The 24,121-nt window shown below is 47.5% G+C and overlaps 1 long non-coding RNA gene across 1 annotated transcript; it reads right to left on the reverse strand.

Annotated features, from left to right (window-relative positions):
- Positions 1 to 12,979: 12,979 nt before the first annotated feature.
- Positions 12,980 to 19,902, reverse strand: LOC143155769 (uncharacterized). The gene is made up of 3 exons (XR_012994470.1): positions 19,807 to 19,902; positions 18,927 to 19,061; positions 12,980 to 13,557 (listed from the first exon to the last, which is right to left on the reverse strand). It is a non-coding gene; the product is annotated as an uncharacterized LOC143155769 (long non-coding RNA).
- Between the last annotated feature and the right edge of the window lie 4,219 nt (positions 19,903 to 24,121).

Below are 24,121 nucleotides of genomic sequence, written 5' to 3' on the forward strand. Positions count from 1 at the left end.
TTTGAAAAATAATTTCTGTGAAGGAAAATGTGGTAAACATGCAACCTTTTAATGTCATTAGCAGGGTAAAGCTGGAGCTGGGGATGTGCTAAAAAGGAGGTTAACGTAACAATTGCAGTGACTGCCAAGTCAAGGCAAGCTACCGATAGCTGGCAACAACTCAGCAAGCTAGGAGTTATCTTTATCTCTTTTGGCTTGTCAGGAGGATTACGTTTTAACTGTTTCTAGAGCTGGGAAAGGTGTACAGGAGGTGTCTCTCTTCAGTAAATCATGATGAAATAAGGCAGATGATCTCAGTGTGGAAGAGCACCTGAAAACTAAGAAAGGGAATGAATTTATTTTTAATTGGTGATACTGTATCTGATTGCAAATATTGCAGTCCCCCAACTCCTATAAATATTAGATTGCTTTTCAGTTGTTTTGAATTAGTTTGGAACCAACTTGACAATTTTTTGCAGCATTCCTTATATATACAAAATGCTCTAGTGGCCTGGAGTTATTTACCGTACTCCATAGACTTGACTAGATGAGCCAAAGCAGGAGCAGGGCTGAAAAAGAGGCAGCTGTTGCACTGACCGTCATCACAGCTGGCCTTAGGTTACATCGTTCTTCAAGTATTGCTGAGGATGTTCTTGGTACAAGCTGGAGGAATTAGCGCACAGAAGGTGGACTCCTGCAGATATTTGTCCTGCATTAAGTCCTTGTCAGCTCCTTCGGCACTCTAATTCCTTTCAAAATCTGACCCACCATCATCAGTACTACGTGTGCTTATGAACACTTACAAACTGTGTGTGTTGATGATTTATGGCCTTTTACAAGGCGGTATACTTTCCAATGAAGAGAATAGCCATACTTAGGTAAGAAACTGAGTTTATAGTTAAAGCCACTTAGTCGCGATGTTGTCCATGCAAATTGCAGACTGTATTTTGAAAGCAACAGGAAAACTAACTACGTTCTGCAGGTTACTAACCCCAATAGGCCCTTTAAATGGCTGCAGGTTCTGTTCTCCCAAGCATTAACCACCGCACGTTAATCTACTCCCAACCCCTTTCCCACTCCCTTAACTTCTTGTGTTCAGACACTCTCTAATTCAAAGTCGTCATCTCTTGTGTCTCATCATTTCCTTCACATACGACCACGTCTTTATGATTATTTATTTTCCTAACTGGAGAAATATTTGGAGTCTACAGTTAACACCTTTTTTGACGCTAGTTGTTCTAAACAACAAACTTGGCTCTTCTCCGTTATATTCCCATGATAAGCAAAGGTGAGCAGGACAGAATGTATTAAAAAATGCTCAGAAGCGTTCAAAAAATGCACTTGCTTGTTCAGCTTAGCAAGGAAAGTGGCTGCTATTGGACTGTTCCCTGTAGCATTTAGAAAGACAGAAGGAAGAAGAGTGTATCTATTTCGGAATGCTATATTCCTAATTGTACAAAATTTATGGAATAATATAGTTTTAATGAAGTTCAGCACTTGGAAGGCATTTTTCCCTCTCAGCTATTTCTTCTCTAAATGCGCCTAATCCTCCCAACATCCATATGAGATGACTAATAAGCCAGTCAGTGCGTGCACAGGGCCGTACAGAAGGGGAAATCATAACACAAAGAAACTGAGTGACTTGCTCAAACAGAAATGCACTCGCTGTCAGATGAGGGACTAGAGCCCAGGAGGTCTTGGCTGCCGACTTCTGCGTTGAGACTGCTAGACAAAACTTTTTATTATTCATTCACTTGCACGACAAAATTGAAAAACCCACAAGAGGCCAATAAAATGAGCTGATGAGTAGTGCAGCACAGATACCTCCTCTTCTAGGTGGCTAGTGTTGAGCTGATGGCGGCAGCTAGCAGGCACCCCTTTCTGACAGCTGTCTCATTGCTGCTCAACATAGAGTTCAGTAGGGGATCTCGGAGTACTTTGAGCTTACGTCACTAAAATAGTGCCAGTCAGCGTGATATGCTCATTACCAGGACTATCAAATAACCCCACACGTTCACGTAACACAGGACCTGAACTTCTCAGAATATTTCTATCCAAACCCGTCCATCACAGTGGCTCTCCCATGGCAGGAGAAGTAGCAGGACTATCTTTACTTCCAGAAGTCTGAACTCCAGAACTAGGAGCAGTACTTCAAACTGGATTTCACACAAGTTCTTCACAGGTGAAACCACATCTGTAAGTAGATTGAATGGATCTTGCTTCAAAGTCAATTTAAAGATACTCCGAATGTACACAACGGAAGAGGTAAGTGTGAGAATCAAATGTCCCGTAAAAACTTGATCACAACTTCTTGTGTCTATTCAAATAATCCCAGCAACAGTCTGAATAATAATTAAAGGAATGCACACACGACCATACGCAGCAACCAAATGGCCAACGTGAAGAGCATTGCTAGCAGAGGTTAGTGAAGGTAAAGAAGAGTTTAAAATCACCTGAGACTCTTCCAAGTGGATGACACAGTTTTTCAAAGATCTTTTTGCTCGGAGCAGGTTAATCTGGCTTCTTAAAGAGGTAGCAGGTAGTTATCCATTCAAAGACATGCTAATGATTTTTGAGTAAAAAGTCATTCCTGAACCCCAGGAGGACTTTGCTTTTGAAAGTTTTCCCTGTGAAAAAAACCCAACTGTTTCAATAAGCCTGTATCTTCTGACACAAGTATACGTGGTAGAAAACTCCCAGCAACTTGTTCCGTACAGCACAGCGAGAGGCACGTGTAGAGCACGGCTACAGCCTGGCTGGCCGCAGTGAGCGACCTCCGCTCTCCCTCAGCGCCTCGGGCACTCTGATGGATGCTCGTGGCAATATATCCAAACAGCAAACAGCCTGCTGTTTGGAATTAGAAGCCAACGCCGCACACGTGTACGAGCAGCGCGTGACTCCCTGTCAACTTGCAAAACCAGGGCTGTACAAGCAACCGCATTCCTCGAGACGGGGAGCCATTTTCCTGCATTATGCAAAAGGAAAAACCTACAAGATGGGTGTAGAGCCCACCGAACCAATTTTAGTGCCTTTTTCCAACAAGCCTCGCTGCCTTCTCCGCCCACAGCCTATTCTGGAGGCAGAGCACTGCACGTAGCGCTGGTGGAACCTCTTCGCTGTTCCCATGACCACAAGCCCAAAGCCTAGCCAGGCTGCAGGCGTGCCCTGCGAGATCAAATTGATCTCAAAGGCGTGCCAAGCCTGTGATACCGGTGAGCTGATTGTCTGCATAGACTCTTCCACAGCACTCGTGGTGACCGTACTCTTAACTCTGTGAAGCACACAACCATTGAAGAAATCTGTCCAGGGTTTTCTGGCTTGCTGCGTTTGAACCTCTTTGTTATTTCACTCATTTGTATTGGAGACAAATGAAAAAGCTAGGTTAATTGCATCGTGCAGTGAAAGTAGAGAATGAAAGCAGCCATCAAAGAGCAGAAATCCCATACATCCTTGCAATAGACTGAAAGGACGCAAAGCTCAAACTGCCAGCATTTCGCTGGGGGTAATGGAGGTGGGTACTCTGGTGGAAAATTTTCTCTCAGCCACAGGAGGGTTTTCAAAGGCTCATTAGTTTATTGCACTCTGCTGTTTCAGGTACGCAGCCCTGGATGAGAGAAGAGTTGGAGAGGAAGGCACCTTTTGTACAAAGAGAAGCTGTCCGTCGGTTTCTTGTCTTTCATGATCCCATTAACCTGTTCATGGCATCATCTTTTCTAAGCACCTGGAAGTTAAGGTAAACCGGTTATTTTCACCCAGGCAGAAGAGATAGCTTTCCAAACCCAACGGGGATTACCTCACGCAGCCTTAGCTTAGTGTTTACTGGGTAAAGCAGGACACTGTTTACACTAGGCACGCTGCCTACAACCCACCCACCATTAACTTTCACCTCTCAGAAGGGTTGCTTGACCCATGCTTCTCTCTACACCTGGCAGACCCTGCCGAGGAAACTGCAAACAAATCTTCCGTGCAAAGCATGGGACCTGCTCTATGCGTGCAACATATTTCCAACCCATCTTTCCTAAATTCTCAAGTGGGACGGGACTCGTGCATACATTTACTGCACAGGCAGCCTGTTCACCAGGAGGCTGTGAGAAGGCTGCGGGGGGATCAGAGGAGCATCCCCTCGGCTCCAGCAGCCCCAGGCTGCTCTGGGCAGTGCTGGTGTGCATTGCAGCAGCCTCTCCTGGCCCTGGAGACGGAGATGCTCATCCTAAACTCTACAGCCGTACTGACTTTATCCTCTCTCATGCAAGATGTAGAGCTACATAAAATTGGTGAAGAGAAGAAAACCCTGGAGAACGAGTGGGGCAGAAAAGAACATACCCCGGTGTGCTAATGCCCTGCTGCATCCTCAACAGTCAGACTTTGCCTTCAGCTCTACCCTATGAAAGGAGTCCCAGGCTGTTCTTCTCCCCTCGCAACCGTCTGAGCTCTGGCAAGAGGACAGAGTGACAGCCCTGATGCGATGGCAAGAGTGAATCCCTGTTTCTGGGGAAGGAATAGGGGATACCCCTTGAATTTGAATGCACCTGAGTTTTTCTACACTCTAGCGCATGCCCGTGGAATCAGCTTCCCCCATTTCTGCTGTACGCTTGTGTTGTTTGAACCGCTCTGGGTTTCACGCGCCGAAGTGGCAAGATCAGGGAGAGTTTTCTCTAAAGACCCACTCTATCAACTTTTCTAAGTTCCTCATCATTATGGCTATATAAACTCTTGAAAAATATAAATTAATCTCTCCTCAGCAACTCACAGGCACTCAGATTTTGACAGAAATGGGAAATCACAGTTAGAAAAACTAAATCCTGCCTTTGTTTCCTGAACTTTAAACTACAGATTAATTTGACAGATGTCTGAGCCTCATTAATATTGCTATTGTCTGTCTCTGAATAATAAGGCTGATGATCACCATGCTCTTTTGAGACGTGCATATTTTAATAGTATGCTCATTACTATAAAAAAATGTAAACCGCATTAACTAGGGTTTTTTTTCACACGGTCATGAAAAATGCATTTGAAAGGGAGATTTGTAATGTTTCCAATTTCATGAAAAAAACTGTAGAAAGAACTGGAAAAGGCTTGAAATCTGTTGCTAAGGAATTGACATGGCTGGGAATGCTTTCACCTTATTTTACAGGCTCTCTGCGTGGCAAAGCTGGTTCCACTTCCCAGGCACCCACTGGCGCTGGGCCTATGCCAGGGTGGCTGGACCAGGAGGAATTCCTGGAGGAACGGGGCCGCAGCCCGTGCACTTCCATGGTCTGGTGGTATCTGGCTTCTGCAAAGGCTTTGCAAAACCACAAGCTTTTAGGCACAATCTCAAGAATCCCTAAGGCTTCTCTTCAATGCTCTGAGAGGCTTGCTGGCCCGTGGCACTTTTTTCATGGAAGAACCATCATTTTGTCCCTGAAGTTGAAGTGCAGCTTATTCAGACCCAGAGGCCCAGCCTTCACAGAGTGGCTTTTCAGAACCAGTTGGGCGAATCGCCTCTTTGCACAATGTGTTTGCACACCCCGTGCGGCAGCATTTCAGCTTGAGCAGCTGATGCTTATTGGTGCCTTGAATCCCAGGGATCCATAGCTTGAGGAGGAGGCAAAACTGGTGACCGCCTGAAGGTCTTCAAGCAGGCCTTTTCGGATGAAAAATGAACTGCAGCATTTCATCCAGATTCGCTGCTTCAGCCTAACCTGCAAGCACATTCCAGCAGCTCTCCATACACTATGCTTGCATCCCAGACTGGGATGGCTTTCCCCTTTTCCAGTCCAGCCCTTTGTTCAGAATGGCACTCATCACCCTGGTTTGGGAATGCAGACCCACATCATCAGCCCTTCCCCATCCTCCTGCACACAACCCTCTCCTTTCCACCCATCCCAGGCAGGCACAACCTGAAGCATGTCTGGATCCAGTAGCTCTTTAGTCTCCCTTGCTCTGCTGAAACCAGACAATTTGTACTTTCAGATCTCACAACCTGGGGAACTCAAAAAACAGTTAAAAAATGGAGGTCTATCTTTAAGATCAGTTCAGGACTTTCCTGAAGGTAAAGGAGACATGGCTGGAAGAGAAACAGGAGAATTAATGCATCCGAATTTGTCCGAGATCTTTTCGGAGACTCCCTTTTGGTTTGGGAATAAGGCCAGTTCAATGAGTCTGCTTGGAGTCCCCAGAAGATCTCAGAAGGACAAGTTAAAGATGACTGACGTAAGGCTTTCAGGGTTTTCTGCATGCAAAGATCCCCAGGTACAGCCCCTGCTTTCCTCGCGCTCCCTTCTCCTTTGCTTTTGGTTAAGGTGACAAGAATCATTTGAGAAACTGGATGAGCAAGTCAGGAAAAAAATAAATCGTCTCTCAGGCCCGGTTAAATATGTTTGCCTAATTTTTCATTCCAATCAAATCTCATGGGGATTTGCTAGGCCAAGAGTGCTACTCCTACCACCCAAGCTACCGAGTGATGTTCCTTTTTCCAGATTTGCCAAAATTCTCACTCTGATGAAGTTTTCCCCATTTTTGTCCTGAAGAGGATTCTATTAATACCTCCCCTCCCTTTTTTGGCAGTCTGTTCCGAAACGCTAAATCCTTATTTCCTCAGCAGGGGTATAATATCTTCTCTTATTAAAAATACTGAAACACAAGCTTACCCAGAGGTGTGTTTTATTTGACGTGAAGAGATTCAGTAAAAATGCTTCCCTGGGACAGCTAGTGTTTCAGCCGTCCTGCAAGGACTTGGCAAATGTTTCAAATGTTCTGCCGGACTCTCTGTTTGAGATTTTATTAACCCCTTTCAAAAACGGCAATTTCCACTATTTCCAAGTGCAGATGGATGGAAATTTCCAAGTCTTTTGTCTGGAGCTATGGCACAGGCAAAGAGAAAGACTGAGCCTCTTTTGGTTAATCGCTGGGGAATGGAGTCAATAGGGATGATAAAAAAACTGCGTTTCTAAAACTGGCCACAGCAGTGTTTTACAGACAGGCAGGGAATTTGGCCTCCTACGATCGTGACCACCAAAGTGTTCCCATCATCAGCCTGTAATGCTGTAGAGTCTCGCTGTGAAGGGGCAGGAGAGAGCTGGAACCCCGTCTGTAAAAGGTCAAGAGAATAAGAAAGGAGCCACCAAGGGACAAACGTCCAGTGCAGTGACAACGGCGTCCCTAACGCTCGCGTGCTCAGCAAGCACAAGGTCATCTGCATGGAGGGAGAGAGCAGTAAGCCGATCTCCCACGTTGTGTGTGTGACAGAAGAGATCTCTGCACCACGGTGTGGCTCTCCCAAAGGAGAGACGTTAGTGACGTGCCAGAGAAGTCCATCCCAAAGCCAAGGCTGTCCGCTGAGAGCTCTTGGCCACGTTTAAATACTTTAGGCTCTTGCCATCTCTCAGTGAAGCCCATGTGAGGCTTTCCATTGACTTTGGAAATCCCGGTGAACCAAACCCTTCTCACTCTCCATCTCCGGTTGGAGATTAAATTATTATTTAGATATGCCTAAAGGCATACCCCCCCCCGACCCCTGACCAGTGACCCTGACCCCTGACCCTGGCCCCTGACAATTGACCCTGACCTGTGACCCCTGACCCCAATCTTTGATCCTGAACTGTGACCTTTGACACCTATCTGTGATCTTTGGTCCCAAACTGTGACCCCTCACCCCGACCCCTGACTCCTGACCCCTTAACCCTGATCCGACCCCTGGCACCTGACCCCCAACCCATGAGCTTTGACTCTTGAACCCCAACCTCTGACCTTTGACCTGACACATGGCAGTTGACTTCGACCTGTGACCTTTAACCATTATGCATTACCTTTGACCTTTGGACACCAATGCATGACCTTTGACCTGAGCTGACCCAATCTGTGACCCCCGACCCGACCCCTGATCTCTCACCTGACTTGTAACAATTGACCTTTGACCCCGAGCCATGACCTTTGCCCTTTGCCACAAATCCCTGACCTTTGACTCTGATATCTGACATTTGACTTTGACCCCTTCAGCGACCTTTGGCCCTTCTACAACATTTGACCCTTGACCCCGACCCCTGACTTTTGACGAATACATGATCTTTGACCACAACCTGTGACCTTTAACCTTGACCCATGACCTTTGATCTTTTGACCCCAAACCATGATCTTTGACGCCGACTCTATGATCTTTGACCCCAAACTGCGACCTTTGACCCCTGGCTGCGATCTGTGAATATTGACCCATGACCATTTACCTTTGATGCCGACTTGTGTCCTTTGACCCTGATCCGTGACCATTTATCTTTGACCCCAATTGGTGACCTTTGACCCAACACGTAACATGTGACCTTTGACCCTAATGGCGACCTTTGACCCTGACCCGTGCCCTTTGACCCCACCCATGACTGCTGACACCAACCTTTGACCCTGACCTTGCTTTTGACCACAACCTTTGACTTTGATCCATGACCTTTGACACCTACCCTGTCCTTTGACCCAATCTCTGACCTTTGATGTTTGACCCCTGACATTTGACCCGACCCCTGACCCCGACCCTGACCATAAATGCTGTGGTATCAAAAACTTCACCGACTAATTATGGGCAATTTAAACACGCAGAGACTGAGCAGCAAGGGAGCTGTCTGAAGCCAAAGGAGAAATTGGCTGAAACCAATTTCCTCTCCCAAATCCATACCCTGCCTGATGGACCATAAAAATCAAAGCTTGGGCTTTTCAGTGCTAGAACACGTTAGCTTTCTATTTAACACCCTTGGCAAATGGGAAAATTACATTAAAACATACGCCAGCAAATGGCCTTCTAAAGAGACCTTCTGCAAGTAGGAGCCGGTTCCTACTTGGGTTATTAGCATTTGCGCAGGGTTACGTACACGTTATGTGAAAGCGTATTCAGAACACAGAGTATTTCCACATGTACGTGTCTAAGAAAACAAGTTGTGGTTGGCGATAGCTGACAAAAATACATTAATAAATGAATAAAGGCTTTCCTTTTAGCAGTAATTCAGCCTCCCCGCTGTGCAGATAGAAGGTGCTCCAAGCCTCAGTTCCATCATTCGCACTCTTGCCAGGCATAACATACCGCAGAGAAGACAGCAGTTGTGTTATACCAAAGAAAGCAAACTCCCGCTAGACTAAAAGAACAAGAACAAAAATCCCACTGCAGCTCATGCTTGTTTAGCCATAAGAGGAATGGCGAATTTTTGGCTTCAGACTCACAGGATCATGGGACCCAGCAGCACATAACTGCCTGTCATTGGGAAAGTTTTCAATCTTCTTTAGTTTACTAGTGAAAGGTCTGCCACAGCAAACCCAAGTCCGAGCCCTGTCACATCTGCCTGCGGACGGGCGGCGTGGCACTGCACGGGGAAGGCAGGGACAGGTGAGGAAGATGGCCCACGGCTGTGCCTCGCTGCAGCGCCTGGTTGCAGACGCGTGGGCAGTGCCCCACGCCCAGCTGCTCACCGCAGCCCGCAAGAGCCGGCTGTGTCAGAGCACACCGTCCCAGAGCCCACAAGGCAGTTGATGATTACCGCTAGAACGAAGATACGTTCGCTGAGCCGCCGACAGAGAGTTACAGCCACCAAAGCATTTCCCTTTTCACAGGGTGGATATTCCTTTCTGGATAGACTCCAAAGGCCAACCACCAAACCCTGCCCCAGTGAAGTCAACGAGAGCTTTGGCATGAGCCTACAAGGTACAGGGTTCGGTCCTGCAAGGACTCTTCCCAAATCAGTTTGGAAAGTTTCCAGACTAGTCCTTGAAAAAGAAGGGGAGGGGGCTGAAGGCCAAGGCACCACGTTTATTTCCAGGCACTGGCTGCAATAACATTAGCTCATACTCCTCTGCCCACTCCACCATTTTAAAGCTAGTTCTGCAAGGTGCTAAACAAGCAGGCCGCAGGCCAACATGCGCTCGACTTTAAGGATACAAGTAAATCCTCTTGAATGCTGAATGTCATGCTTTCCTGAACTAGAGCCAAAGTGCTCCATCCCTTGCCAGCTCTTAAGGTTAGCATCAAACAAGTCCCTCCTGGTAATGCTAAATAAAGCCCTTCATACACGTATGCAAATAGTTCCACCAACTACATACATTATCTCGTTCCTCTACGTAGACACGAATGGGTCAGCTCAGGATATTCTGTCTCAAGCTCCTTCTATTTTATGCCTACACTTTATGACTTTGATCCAAGCACTCCGTTGCACAGAGAAGACAGGCATTCAAAATGAACAGCATTGAGGATTCATTACCCCCAGTAATAGTAGTAACCCTGTAGCTATAGTATATTGGCTTTAACATTATCCCCATTGTGTTCTCTGGCTGGCATTTCCTCTGATATGTTTTGGTTTTCAGCCCTCCACCAATTCTCTCATCCAACTGGAATAGCTTCTCTCATCCAAGTGGAATAGATGCCAAAATGACTTCGAAAACACTGTTCGGGTTCCATATAATAAAGCAAACCACAGGAATGGTCTATTAGCATTAAAATTACAGAATCATTGAAACACACTGAAGATAAACATGCCATCAATGCGAGTTGAGCAAGCATACCACTGCAACATCACTTTTTAATAGCCCGAGTTCGTACATTACACAGAAACCTTTGATTGTGTACACCATACAACATGCCATATTATATTATTTATTCAGTGCAGTTGCCTTTTCTCTGTTCACTTCTCTTTTATCCCTAAGGATGCACGGCACATTCCAACAAGACAAAGCAATTCAAACCTCTACCCCCAGGCTAAAAGAAGAACCAATAGCTCTCTGTCTACTTCAGTCTACCAAAACAGGAGAGTATTTCATTAATCCTCCAAGTTGGCACCACTGTGATTTCACCAATTAACCAGCCATTTCTTTTACTTTACAGGATTTCAGTCTCTAACTAAAGCAACTTTTCTAAACGCATTTAATTCTTCGAGATCAAAGCCAAAATTCCATCTTCTTATGGGTTTCAGAGAGTGTCCAAAAGCAATTGGCAACGATCCAGTTGCTGATATTCCCCAGCACCTTTTAAAAAGTACATTGCCAGGTTCCTGTATTCTTGACTGCCATTCAAGTGCCACAGCCAATACCACTAAAACTCAGAAGGTCGGGTGCCCGACAGCTGACAAACACACCCACTACCTCCGTGTCCTCAAACTGTTGATGTGCCTACAGGTCTAAAATAGGCTTGAGGGATCTATCTCAACAGTGTTTCTGTCCATAGGATCAAGATCCTTCTGCCCTAATAAACAGCTTTTGTCTGTACCTCAGACGTCTAACGATCTATCAGGGGAGCTGGGCGAAGAAACTGTGGAAAGGTCGATGCACCGGCTTGGAAGTTAAGAGGGAGAATCATATGAGGCCCCAGGTTCCGTGAGAAAGGGGATGTTGTAGTTTTGTAAAACTATGCTTTTCAGGCAATTCCAGAGAAATTAGCTGGGAAGCAGCTTGTACAGATCACATGGATACAGAGCGAGATCCACCGACATCGGTAACAACCTTTCCACCTTTTACAGTGCAGTTTTGAATCACACCCGTGATGAAAGGGGAAGCCATGCATGAAGGGGAGGGATGTTCTGGGGAAGAATATTTTTTTGGCTATCAGCAGGGGTATTCCCAGCTTTTGGTGTATTTCCTTCCATTCCTCAGACCAGGCCAGCTATACGCTGCTGGCAGTCTGAGAAGACTTTCCCCATGTTACGTCAGATTTAGCATGGCTTAACAGCGTGTATCACTTTTCCCCATAAGGAGCAGCTGCAGTTTCAGCAGCAAAGTTGCAAATACGTGCTATTTGGCTACACATTTTGCAATGTTTTGCATATTCGACACATTTGAAGATTTGGGCAGGGGGGCATCATCATACAAAGGTCAGCCTTAGCCAGAAGAAAAAGTGACACTGATAACTGAAGCCTCTGCGAGGCTTACCTAAACTTGTCTCTGTCCCCTCGTATCAACTCAGGCTCACTTGCTAGGACACAGTTTGGCCTGTACTTCAACTGCTAAGGCTGCACTGCCAAGGCTGTTCAGAGTTCTGCCATCAAAAGAACGACATCCTTCAAGAGCCTACTTGTTCTTGCTCTGTCTGGCCCCCTCGAGGAAATCAACTCCTTGACACAAATCTTTTTATATCGGCCATACTCTATATACTGTACGGCTGTGCCAAGCAGGGCACACGGGACAGAAGGGGGTTTCCTTTCTCCTTTCCGCAGTGGATACCTTTTCAAACCAAACGGGGGCATTCACCAAAGAAGTCACAACACATCTTACTCCTCTTCTAAAATGTATTAATAATTCCGTTTGAATAACAACAACAACAACAACAACAACAACAACAATAACTCAATTTTATTAACTCATTTTATTTTTATGGGTAAGTATGCAGAACAGCTAGCTAGATGTCAAATTCCTTTTCCTGCACACCGCATTAGTCTAAGTTTCACCAGTTCCACAGGATTTGCTCTGCACTGTATTTGTCATCTGAGGAGACTGACGTGAGTCAGGCAGCCCAGACATTCTCCTTCCTTTGTTGGAAAACGTTTATGGACAGACAGCCCTGTCTTCTGACGCGAGACACAGCTAGCCAGTAGATGCCATATCCACCATGGGTATAAGGAACTTCATCTTCAACACAGCGATGTTTCAAGACTCGCGGGCATGAGCGGTTGCTGTCATCCATAACCCTGCAATTCCAGCGTACACAGCTTTCCACATAGCTTTCCAGTGAAACCAAATACTGTCTGCTATTTGCAGCGGCACCGTAAGCACATGGGGTTGGTTGCCATTTAATCTACTTTCCAGAAAGCCTTCCACAGAGGTGTTAGAGCTAGAAGGGAACCTCTCTGCAGTTCTTTATTCCACACCCTTGCAGAACAAGCATGTTTACCCATATTAAACCCAGACCAAACCTTACAGATGAGTATCTCCAAGGATGGTGACGTCACCGCCTTACTCAGCAGACTGTCCCCGTGTCCAGTGTTGGGTTTGGGGTTTTTTTAAGTTATGCAACCACAGAAACATGCGTGCACAGAGACACGTGTACGAGCCACCTTTCTCCTGCTCCAGCCAGGGCGCTGCTTTCACCACATCTTACTGAAATGTAAAAATAGATGCAGGCAATTCATAAATTCAAGCTCCTGCAGGACAGCATTTTCAAAAACCTGTAAGCTAGTTAGCTTTATTTTTAATGCTGGAGATGCGTATTAAAAGCACATGAATAACAAACACTTCCTCTGTTAATGATGCCTTTGAAAGGGCAGCGGGCAGTTGGGACAGGTCCAGCTGACTTCTGGGTTGCTCAGTCCTCGAAGATGAGTCCAATGGAGTAAGAAAACACTGCTTTAGAAGCACAGCTAAACTCACAATGTCTACACCAGGCAAAATAGAAAGAAGCCGGCTGTGTAGAGGCATCAGTAGCCATTGAGCCACACGTTTTAGGACACGTGTGATTCCAAAAGCGAATCTAGCCTACCCCTTTTGAAGCTGAATCCTTTGAAAGACTTCAAAACCCCCATGGAGAGCAACCTTCAATGCTGGCCGGCCAAGCTGCTCCGTCTCTACTGTTTCCCAAAACCGGTGAAGCTCTGAGCTCGTGCAGTGAAGCGTACAGGAGCTGACCGCGTAGCAAGCTACCTGAAAGGAGAGGAAAGCAGTGTGTGCATCACAAAACCTTCAAGGTGCATCACCTAACCTTCAAGACTCAGCTCCGTGCTTGGCAAACTGGTTTCCATCTGCCCCTTCAGTAAGACGTCTCTTTGACTCAAGGAGTCTCTTGCTCCGAGAGACTGATCCAGCACAGGAATCGTTCAGGAGCTTCGGCTCTCCCTCTCTAGGGACCCCTTTGCCCCTAACATTTTAAGAGCCCAGAGCAATTAGCCTGCTCACTTCATGCTTAAAGACAGGCAACGTGTGTTTTTCTCTTAGCAACCCCAAGATACACAGTCAATTGAAGGGTTGTAAAATTAGCATTATATTGAACCCATCTTTCTATTTTTTATGACTTTCCCTTATATATATATATGTATGTTTACAGACATGTATGTCTTGCTTCTGGCTTCTTATCAATAGGGGAAAACTCCCAGCTCTCTTCACCTCAAATCTACCGGTCTCACTTATGAAAGCTTTTATTATTTTTACTGCTGCCCTCTGCATTCTCTCCCAATTTGTCAGCTTTGCTTTCACAACATTTGTGGTTGCTGATGACCAGCACCACAGTAACTCCTGCTTGCAGTTTCTTTCCAAAAAGACCGGTCCAGAGATCTGAACAAGTTGAATGTACTGACACGTGTCTGCCTGCCCGATGCCCAGCTTCAGGAAAGCCAAAGTCGTCATGGACACTTCGCCACAGCTATGTGGACCAACTGTTAAAAGATCAGTTCCGCGTATGTCACAGCCTTTTGGGCAGCCCTCCAGTCTGACAGCTTGAGAGGATCCATTTCAAAACAAACAACAAAGGGAAGGCGTAGATGGGAATTAAAGGCTTTGAAATAAAACCCATGCAGCAACCAATGGGTCACAGGATTTGTGAGCTGTTTTACCTCTCAACCCTTGCCAGCAAGGGAACACACATAAATGCTATAAGAATACCCGGTGTCCTGGGAGCCTGAAGACGCAGTAGGAGTCTCAAAGTCAGATGAATACAGCAGCTTCGAGAAAGAGGTAATGAACCCAAACATGGGATAAAGAAAGAAATCCGACAGTCACGTTCCAGGTACAGCTGAAAAGCTACTGCTTGAAAACCCTTACATTCTTGCCTGGAAAACACGGAGAGAATTTGAAAGGAAAAGTATCCCTTTATTGTGGCTACGGTGTTTCTAATAGTCAGGCAGGGAAATACTCAGATGGGAAGACGGTGGCTGATTAGCTGAGCCACATCTTGAGGATGTATAAAAATACAAGTCTACCTTGTCTGGGCCCCAACTCAGGTGTCTATCCGAATCCCAAACCTGTGATCGCTGAACCACACAGAAGAACAACAGAGCCTCATCAGTGCACTTCCCCTTCCTTCTGGGGTACCGCATAGCCCAGATGTGCCTCTCCAGGAGCCAGGGAGCGCTAGCAAAGGTACCTGCAAGAACGAGCACATCAGCCAGCTTCGAGGAAAAGAGGAGAATCTGTAAGGACGGGAGAGCCAATTGGTGAGTTATGTGGCTGCAGACAAGAGTTTTGGGGAGGAATTTAGGTTTGTTTTTATTCTAGCCCTCTCTTCCTTCCCCTTCCTTCCAAGTCTGGAAACATCAGGCTACAGGGACAAGCAAGTCAAGCCTGTTGGTACAAAGGCTGTATAATGCAATGTTCTTGTTACGCTGCTGATCCAGCCTCAACTTGGACATGCCTGAAACCTAGCTTTGGCCTCAGAGCTTTGCTGCACAGGGGAACGCAGAACTGTAGCCAAGAGTAGGCCCAGAGAGAACAAACGGCCTTGAAGAGCTCTCACAGGGCAGATAGATAGCTCGCTGCTTTTCTTCTGCCCCACGGCCACAAGCTTTGCTGGTAGATCCGATAGCTTACATATTTAACCAGTCTCACAACCACAGGTGCAAGGGGAGCAACAATGAGTCTGTGGTGCAGAGTGGTCCCTTTGGATCCAGAACTTACTTAATGCTGAAAGGAACAGAGGTGTCCCGGGTAATTCCGTATTACCGTCAAAGAACACCTTCTCAAAGGAAATCTGCACATCGGCAAAGACCTGTTACCGCACCAGATTTGTACTAGGGATGAAGAACGGACATTTTAGATGCTCCCATCTAACACTGCACAGAGCTGGCTTTATTGACACGGTCCTGGAATGGAGAGACCTTTGGGGAGCCACCAGCAGCCTGTTTGGAATTGGTCCCACACCTACAGGATCAAAGAAGTGCCAATCGACATAGGGATTTCTTGCAAAGTATCCTGAGTTCCTTCTGGACTAGTTACGAGTAAGAGTGCCGTGCAAAGACCCGACGTGAGACAGCTACAATGTTCAGCTACATCTCGATTCAAGCCAACGGCAACACTGACTGTAAGCGCTCCTGAGTGAGGTCTGCACCTGAACAGAGTTTAACACAGAGTTGCACTCTTTGACTTGAGGACCTATCTACCACCTGCAGGGACCCGCAAGATGGAGGTAGATGCCTTTGCTTGCATAGGCTGGGTAAACCTATACCGTGCAACACGGTGCTGTCCAGGCATGCCAACCTGGGCCTACAACGCTGTATTCGTGGAACGGAAATCTCCGCGCCATGCTGCTCAGCACAGCTGATCTGGGATTAACTTGTGCAGACGTGGCCCAGAGGACTCGGCATTGCACTCCCTAGCTCTGGTGACGGTTCGCACAAGACCAGTTGCAACAGTTCTGCTCCTGGGATGCAGCACAGAAAGTCTCAGGATATCTCTGTCACCGTGCGGGTAGTTCATAATAAACAAGATATTTTCAGAAGTATGATGGGACTCTTCCTCCTGTACCGTACAGGTCTCAAATGGTAAAATACTAGGGGTGACATTTCAGAGCACCAATATCTTGTCACAACAGACAAGTAAAGGTAACAAGATTCACAAGCCTTGAATATTGCTTAGGTATATGCATATGGCTAAACCATAAGTGTGCTATATGCATACGGCTAAACCATACGTTAGTTGGAACCCAAATTCAAACACCTCTGGGGACTCGTTAACATTTAACTTGTGTCAGAGCACAGAGAGCTGTGAGGTTCCCTTTGTGGCGTCACATTAGGCCCATTAATTAGTCCCTATCAATACACGGTCCCCGGGTGCCATTAACACGTTTCTACTGGCAATTTATTCACAGCAAAGGGTCACTCATTCTAACTGCTCAAGGTGTCTTCTTCAGAAACCTAACAGTTGCTTTTGGATAGAAACAGTAGTACAAAGCCACAAGTAAATAAAACAAAGAATATACCAGCTTTAGCACAGAACTTGGAGTGTGATCCAAAGGTCACGAAAGTCAGTGAAACCACCACAATTGTCCTCCATGGGCTTCGGATCAGGCTCCTGAAGAAGAAATTTTTGCTACAGGTTCAGCCTTTTGGAGAGTTTGCTCAGCTTTTTCATGTCCACTCTAATTTAACGTACATAGAGAGCGATTCTCCAGCCCTTTCTTGCACGGAACAGCTTGGTCCCATTAATTGGAATGGTTCTCACGAGCAAGTGCTCTTTCGTACACAGCCTGCATACCAAAGTCAGCAGTGTCTAAACAACAGTCCAGGAGGAGGGAAGAAGTAAGTTCTAATAAGGACACTTCCCCCTAAAGCTACAGCCAGTTAGACCACATTGGTGCCAGTATTTCAGACTTCGTTATCATCTACCTCTCTCTCTTTCTTCCACCTCTTTTAAAACTACTTCCCTGTGTTCAATTTCTTGCAGGTGCCTGCGAGAACAAGGGGAGGAACCGTGACCCTGATTTTTCCTTGTTATGTTTCAGAACGCTTTACCCCTCAAAGGTTAAATACTGAGAGCTCTGCCTACTAAGAGATGACAGTGGCAACACCCTCCCACATACAGAGGAGAAGGAAGGCTTCTCAGATGTTCCTCTGGCTCAGTAGCACAGCAGCCTCAAACACAATTGGCTCTGCAGACCGAGAAGCAATGTCAGACTCAGCACAACTTTGCTGCCTTCTGCAAAGTAGCAGTTCATTTCATGAAGGCTGAATGCGGTCTGCAGATTGTAAAATGCTGCAGCAGCTTAATTTACAAAAGTCGTGGTGAAGACCAGTCCGACTTGGAAAATAGGCGGCAAATGCAATAAGCATGATTGCACCTCCACAAACACAGGGGAATTATTCGCGTGCCCCCCCCCCCCCAAAAAACAAAAAAAAAACCCAAACCAAAAACCCAAGCCAAATAAGAGCACAATGATTCAGAAAAAGGCTGGGCCTATTAATCAAGCCTTAATTTAATATCAGCAAAATTACTTCACTCACTGGCATGCTAATGAATTCATTTCCCAAGGTTTTATGCTACTTGCTCTTTCGTGACCCTGAATCTCTCTCATTCGGCATACTGCAGATTTTTAAAGACCTCTTCATAAAAACACAACATACACTTGACGATTGAAAGACAGTGGGAGCACTTTCTTTACCGAAAGAATAGCACAGCACTAGACAGCAGCCAAGGAGCTTTTAAAAAGCCAAGATTTTATTCAAAGTTGTTACTGAAATGCAGGGTGGTCCCCCTTTACCAAATTTTTGGCATTTTAGCTCCGGTCTAGTGTGCTCACAATACTCCCCAGATCAACACCAACACAGGAATGGCTATACAAAGTCACACTGCTGCTTTGGCATCCCGCCTCTGAAGGAGACAAGGACCAGCTGCTTTCAGGAAACTGCATACAGCCTCTAATGACGTTGCTTTACTTTAGGTGCATTTAGCACAAGTCTCAAGCTAATTTAGAAGCCTCCTTGTCAGTGACCCCTGAGAAGAGCGCAGCAAAGCAGAACCGCTAAAGCCACCACGGCTGAGGCTGGAGACCGTCCACTTCCATCTGCAGCAGCTCCAGACCTCTCAGAAGCATAGGCAACATCAGACTCCATCACCACAAGGATGGGGCTGGGCAACTTGTTCCACAGCAGCAAGGAACACAGCAAGGGGCAAAGGAACAGCGGGATGGAAAGTCAGAGGGACTGGAAGGAGTGAGAGCAAGATCTGCTGCTGTGAAGGACACCCGTCTCCCGGCCAAGCAGCGCTGCTCTGCAGTCACTTGCATCTCCGCCTTAGCACCAGGCTCGGCTCTCCAGGAGTCTGGAATTAGCAAGTGAGGCCATAGGGCAACTTGCGCTCTTGGCACCTACCTTGCCTATGCATCAAGCTGGGCTGGGTTTTGCTGCAACCTGAAAGCCTCTCTCTCAGAGCTGAAATTTGGCACTCGTTCCTGAATTTTAGTGTAAAGCCCACATACACATATAAAATTAGGTATCTATTTCACCAAAGTCAAACCAAGCCTGCGGTAGCTTGGATAATTTTGGATAAAGCTTCTTTAAAGAATGATTGTTACTTGTTTTACTCACTTGCCATCTCACACCTTATCTTGTTCTTCAAGCAGTTATGATTAGCCTGCAGAATATTAGCCTGGCTTGTTCACTCAAGGTTGCTTCCAGTTTCACATTGAGCAAGAGCAATGTTGCTGAGGGCTTGAGCCAAACCTAGGGAAATCAAAAAAAAAAGCGGCATCAGTTTTAATGGGCTTTGCAACAGGTCTCAGCTATTTCAAGAGCGAAACTGCTCCATTCCTACGGTCCCAGCATTGGCAGAAGGAGGACAGCACGTTGGCCAAATGGCAGGAAGACGTAGGGACCTAGCCCGGGGTATGACCAGCGGATCTCAGCAGGAGTTCCCAATTCCAGTAGTTAAACCTGAGCTACTGCTCCAGTGTACAGCCTGTCAGCAGAGGAATTACCACTGTCATGACGCTAGAGCTATTATCTCAATGAGATTTTAAAGGGTGGAGCAGCTTACATCGTACAGGCTCAGTCACTAGGCACCGAGCCTTTGTTATTTCCATCAAGACTGTTGTAGAACAAACGCATTTAATTTCCACGCTTCTTTACTGGAAAGAAAAATAGCCTTTAAAGTCTAAGAACCGAGTCTTTGGTGATCATATCGTAGGTTAGCAGAGGGGAAAGACCTTCTTAATCCCTCTGCCCTGTTGTCCCTCTGAAGCTGGAGTAGAAGCCCTTCCTTCATTAGAAAGTAGACATCTACATGGGGGACAGCCATTACTAATGTCCCAGACACAAGAAAAGCTCCAAGCAGGTTTTGCATCTTGTTAGAAAGCAAAAAACCACGGAAGCACAAACTCAGAGGAGACTGGGCATCCCCTGCACCGCTCTGCTCCCCAGAGTGCTCCCCAGTTTGCCAGTGTGCACGGCAAACGCAGGCACAGCTCACCTCTCACTGTACTCAGGTAACTCAGGCGCCATCCCAGCCTCCACAACAGGACTGCATGTGTGTGAAGCAAGTCTTACAGTGTCCACATTTTAACAAATGGGAAATGACATTGTTCTCCCAGTCTTGGCCTTTAGTATGGGTTACTCCGTTTCACCCGCTCTTCTTCAGAAAAAGGGCTTGTTTATTCATCTTGCCTAATGTTATCCATCCTGCATAGGCACACGTAATCAAAGGTATCTAAACATCCTCCAAGGCATCACTGGGCGGCACCGCTAACGTGTGTTATTCTCTCTTTGTCTCAGCCCAGCAGGAGAACCGAGTCCATGGCATTTTCCTCTAGCAGGGTTGTTTGTGTTGCACTTCTGGGTTTCCTGATGCGTTGAAAACGCACTTTAAGTCAAGCCCTGCACAGCGTGACGACCGACGGAGTGATGCGAGTGAGTAACGGCAATTCTTTAAAGTGCCCTGGGGTGCGTAGCACTCGGCATGCATGAATCACTCCTAAGAGCGACCGGAGTAAAGCCTGTGACTGGCAGCGCAGGATCCTGAAATGTATCTAAAGTGCTCGGGAAGGCTTCGCAGTGACACAGCTCTCCCTGCACCGAAACACGCGCAGCAAAGCTCTGTAAGCCTGGTCATCCATTCCCCTCAATAGCTTTGAAATAGACCAAGACAAATGATATACTTTGCACGTGGTCTGTGCTGATGCAGACAGAATCGTTCTCCGGAATTCTTTTCTTATTACTATGAAAGTATCACCTCGAATATTTATGTTCATTCTTTTCCTGTGTCAGAGAGTGGAATTCTCCTGGTGGCGTATTTATTTTTCCTAATACCACTAAATATATACAGAAAACCAGACTGAAACAACCCAGCTTCTTTAAGAGATTAGATGTCAGAGGTGGTGCGAAGCGTCACAAGGAAGAACGCCCCTTGGGCTACCAAGGAGAGCCGAGTGGGTCAGATAGCCAAGGCTGTCGGGTTTTTTGCTTCAACGTGCCGTTTCAAACCTAGCCCAAATGAAGAATGAGCCAAAAGTAACTGTCCATGAGAAATGAGCCGGCAATGTGTGCTAGCTAATAGCGGGGAGGTGTCTACAGCACCAACACACAACAGTGTACATTGATTTGTAACTTCTCTATCTTCCAGCAGGCAAAAAGGGGCCTGCTGCAAAAACACCGCGCTCACGAGCACATCTGTTTTTCTCGGTGCTCTGCTACCTGGCAGCTGGCCTGATTGATGAACCCACCGGTTCTGGCGTGCCAGGACATTTCCCAAGAAACTGCTACTACAAGGTAAGACAGAGCAATGAAAGTACCAGCTCCCATCCAAAACACTACAGCCTGACCCGTCGCTGGGTTGCACCAAGGACTGCAGAGCTCAAAAATGAAAGCGCCACCTTGGAATAGGACCGATCCCCAAATAGCGCTCAGGTCCCTGCACAAGAAGAGGACAACAACATTATTTGTATCCCTTCCCCACTGGCAGAAGGTTCATATTGCAGCACGTATAATTAGTGCAGAGATTTCAGAGCTGAAAAAAACAGGGAAATGTCAGCAGAGAAGCCCCAGCAAGCCAGCGGGGAGCCATACCATGCAGACACCAGTGGGACACAGGATGGCCAGAAAGAGCACCCTGCCAGGGAGCTGCGCAGGGCTGCCACGGGAGTGGGGACAAGCTAGGCATCAAGCGTGGCCCTCTGCAGGCTGGTCCCTCACTGAGGGGTGCAGCCCCAAAGGGCTGAGCATGGGATGCAAGGCTGGTGTTTTGGTTTAACCTCAGTCAGCAACTGAGTACCACACAGCTGCTCGCTCGCTCCCCCCCTGCCCCTGGGTGGGATGGGGGAGAGAATTGGAAGAGTAGAAGTGAGAAAAACTCGTGGGTTGAGCTGGTAAGAGGGTCCGTTGACGACACTGCAAGGGGCGAGCCAGTACCAGGGTGCCCAGCCAGAAGCAGACAGGGCCAGAGCCAGGGCTTCAACACGGCACCGAGGGGTCCAGCCAAGAGGCAGGGCTGCAGACAGGCCCACCAACAACCCAGTGCAGAAACAGGCTGGGGCCCTGGGCTGGCATGAAATAGGCTCCCAAGCCCAGGGTGTGGGTGGGGGGCCCAGGTGAAGTCAGTCAGGGCCATTAAGACCCACTAGTGCCCTCAGGCTCCCCCTCAGGTCTTTGTTGTTGTTGCCGCCTCTGACTGCAGCGTGTAACTGGGCTCTAGCGCGTGTCTCACCAATGGGCCACGCAGCAGAAAAGCAGTTAGACAGCCCTTCAGGCTGACCACCCTCTGACGGTAGAGGGGCTGCTTCAAGGGGACCGGTCCTGCCCTAGGAGACAGTTCTTGCTTTGCTGTCCGCAGCAAAAAATCGACTCTGCCTGACATTTCAGCCCCTGGAGGAGAGGGAAACATGGGCTGTAAAGGAAACGTTGACTGTACACTGAACATACTTCACCGTCCCCTTGGGAAAAGTAACTTTGCCAGTTCACAGCACATGGGATGAGCAGCCGGCTTAAATCAGGTCCAGTTCAGACTCACCCCTGACTAACCACATGGTCTCAAAGACTTTTGCTGGCCAGCCTTCTTTTAATAGGGCTCCCTTTTGTCGGGTTACCTCCATTAGGAATTGGAGACAGCAGATGATGCTAGTATCAGTGGCCCAGACCCCAGCTGGGCTCAATTCCATTTGTAGGTGACCCGCACCTCTGATGGTCAGGCCCAAGTGCCTCGCCTTAGGCATTTTTCCCTCCACCAGCAGCCCCACTGCCCCTCGACCAAAGCAGCCTGCAGAGCTGCAAGAGCCGCGTCCGGCCGCCAGAAACGCAAAGGCACCGCTCACTGCTGGAGCAACGCTGCTCTCTGGTGGGGAGCCCAACGCATGTGCATGCGGGCGCCTCTGCAGCTTCACCCTGCTTCAGTTTTTGTTTTGTTTCGTTTTGTTGCTTTGTTGGGTCAGAACAGCATACCTAGCCTGGGCTAATCCCTTTTTTAGCTTTACCCAGTAAAGTAACGCTTGTGTTTGTTTAAGAGGCAACCGGACGCAGAGCATTCATACAAACAGACAGACATGCACAACCGCCTTCCAACCATCGCATGCTTAGCAGGAGAGATCAAAAGCAGTTTTCACCGTGTAGAAGTATTCACCCTTTAACGTAGCTCCAACGTGCTGCTGGTTTGCCTCCCTTACATACACACACAGAGGAGACAAGCGGTCCAACCCTCCTTTCTTGCCCCAAGGGCTTTATTCACTTGTTCTCAGAGTCTTCATCCCCTCTTGGCTCCCATCACAAGCAGGACCAGGTCTCTAACTTCCTCCCAGCTGGATTTCTGCTCCATCTGGGCAGCCTTTGGTCTACCTCCCCCAACAGCTCCCACTACCTATTTGGTTTTCAACATTTTAGCACTTAAGTAGTCCGTCCCGAGGCAAGGCAGGAGCCCCTAGACCTTTCTCACTCTGCTGCTCATCAGCCCTGAGCATCTACAATGGTTTCCAACTTCACAGGTGCCCACCATTACTTGCCGTCAGTTATGCGGTTACAGTTGGATCTGGGCGCTGAATGAGATGTTTCCCTTTCAAGCACCTCAGGCCTTTCATGATTTCTACACATCCCAGCAAAACTATTGCGTTTTCCCCTAACTGCTGGTTTCAGGAGATACCCCTGGAGATTTGAGTGTTTCCCATTTTTCCCAGCCATTCCCTGGATGAGGTACCGCACGGGCCAAGTCCAGGAGAAGATGAGATTTCCAGGTCTTCATGGAAAGAGTCTTGTGACTCTTGCTCTTACCCTCACCTCCGCCTTCACCGCACAGGCAACCTGCCTGCAGCCAGCCCCTGTGCAGTGAGGGGTTTTGCAGCACAAGGCCCCCGCTTCCCCGTGTCGGGTTCCCTTTCCCTGGCCGGAAAGCCACTCTGCCACTGTATCCTCAGCCCAGCTGTCACTCCTTAAACCCCCTGCTCCATACACCTGAAATGTGTCCCCTGTAGAAAAAGAGTCCAGGCTTTTGCCTGCAATGGTTGATGCCAAAGGAAGAAGTTGCAGACCCTGCAAATATCCTGAGCTGACTGCCGCTTAAATTGTTTTTTCCGCAATGTCTGTCCCACGCCCCTTCCCTGGCATCTGCACCTAACACCCTGCTGCAGGTCTCTGGTCCCCTTTTACAAACTCAGGTGGCCACAGCATGCCCCCGATTTTCCCACTTCCCCTCACAGGCCGTGAACTCGGCCACATACCTTCGAACGGCTTGATGCTCTCTGGTGTTTGTTTGCCACCTTTCTACCTCCATGTGCTCTCTGCCTCTTCACGTGGTGCTTTTCACCCAT

This window comes from Aptenodytes patagonicus, chromosome 1 (assembly GCF_965638725.1).
Source record: "Aptenodytes patagonicus chromosome 1, bAptPat1.pri.cur, whole genome shotgun sequence".
Classification (NCBI taxonomy): Eukaryota; Metazoa; Chordata; class Aves; order Sphenisciformes; family Spheniscidae; genus Aptenodytes; species Aptenodytes patagonicus.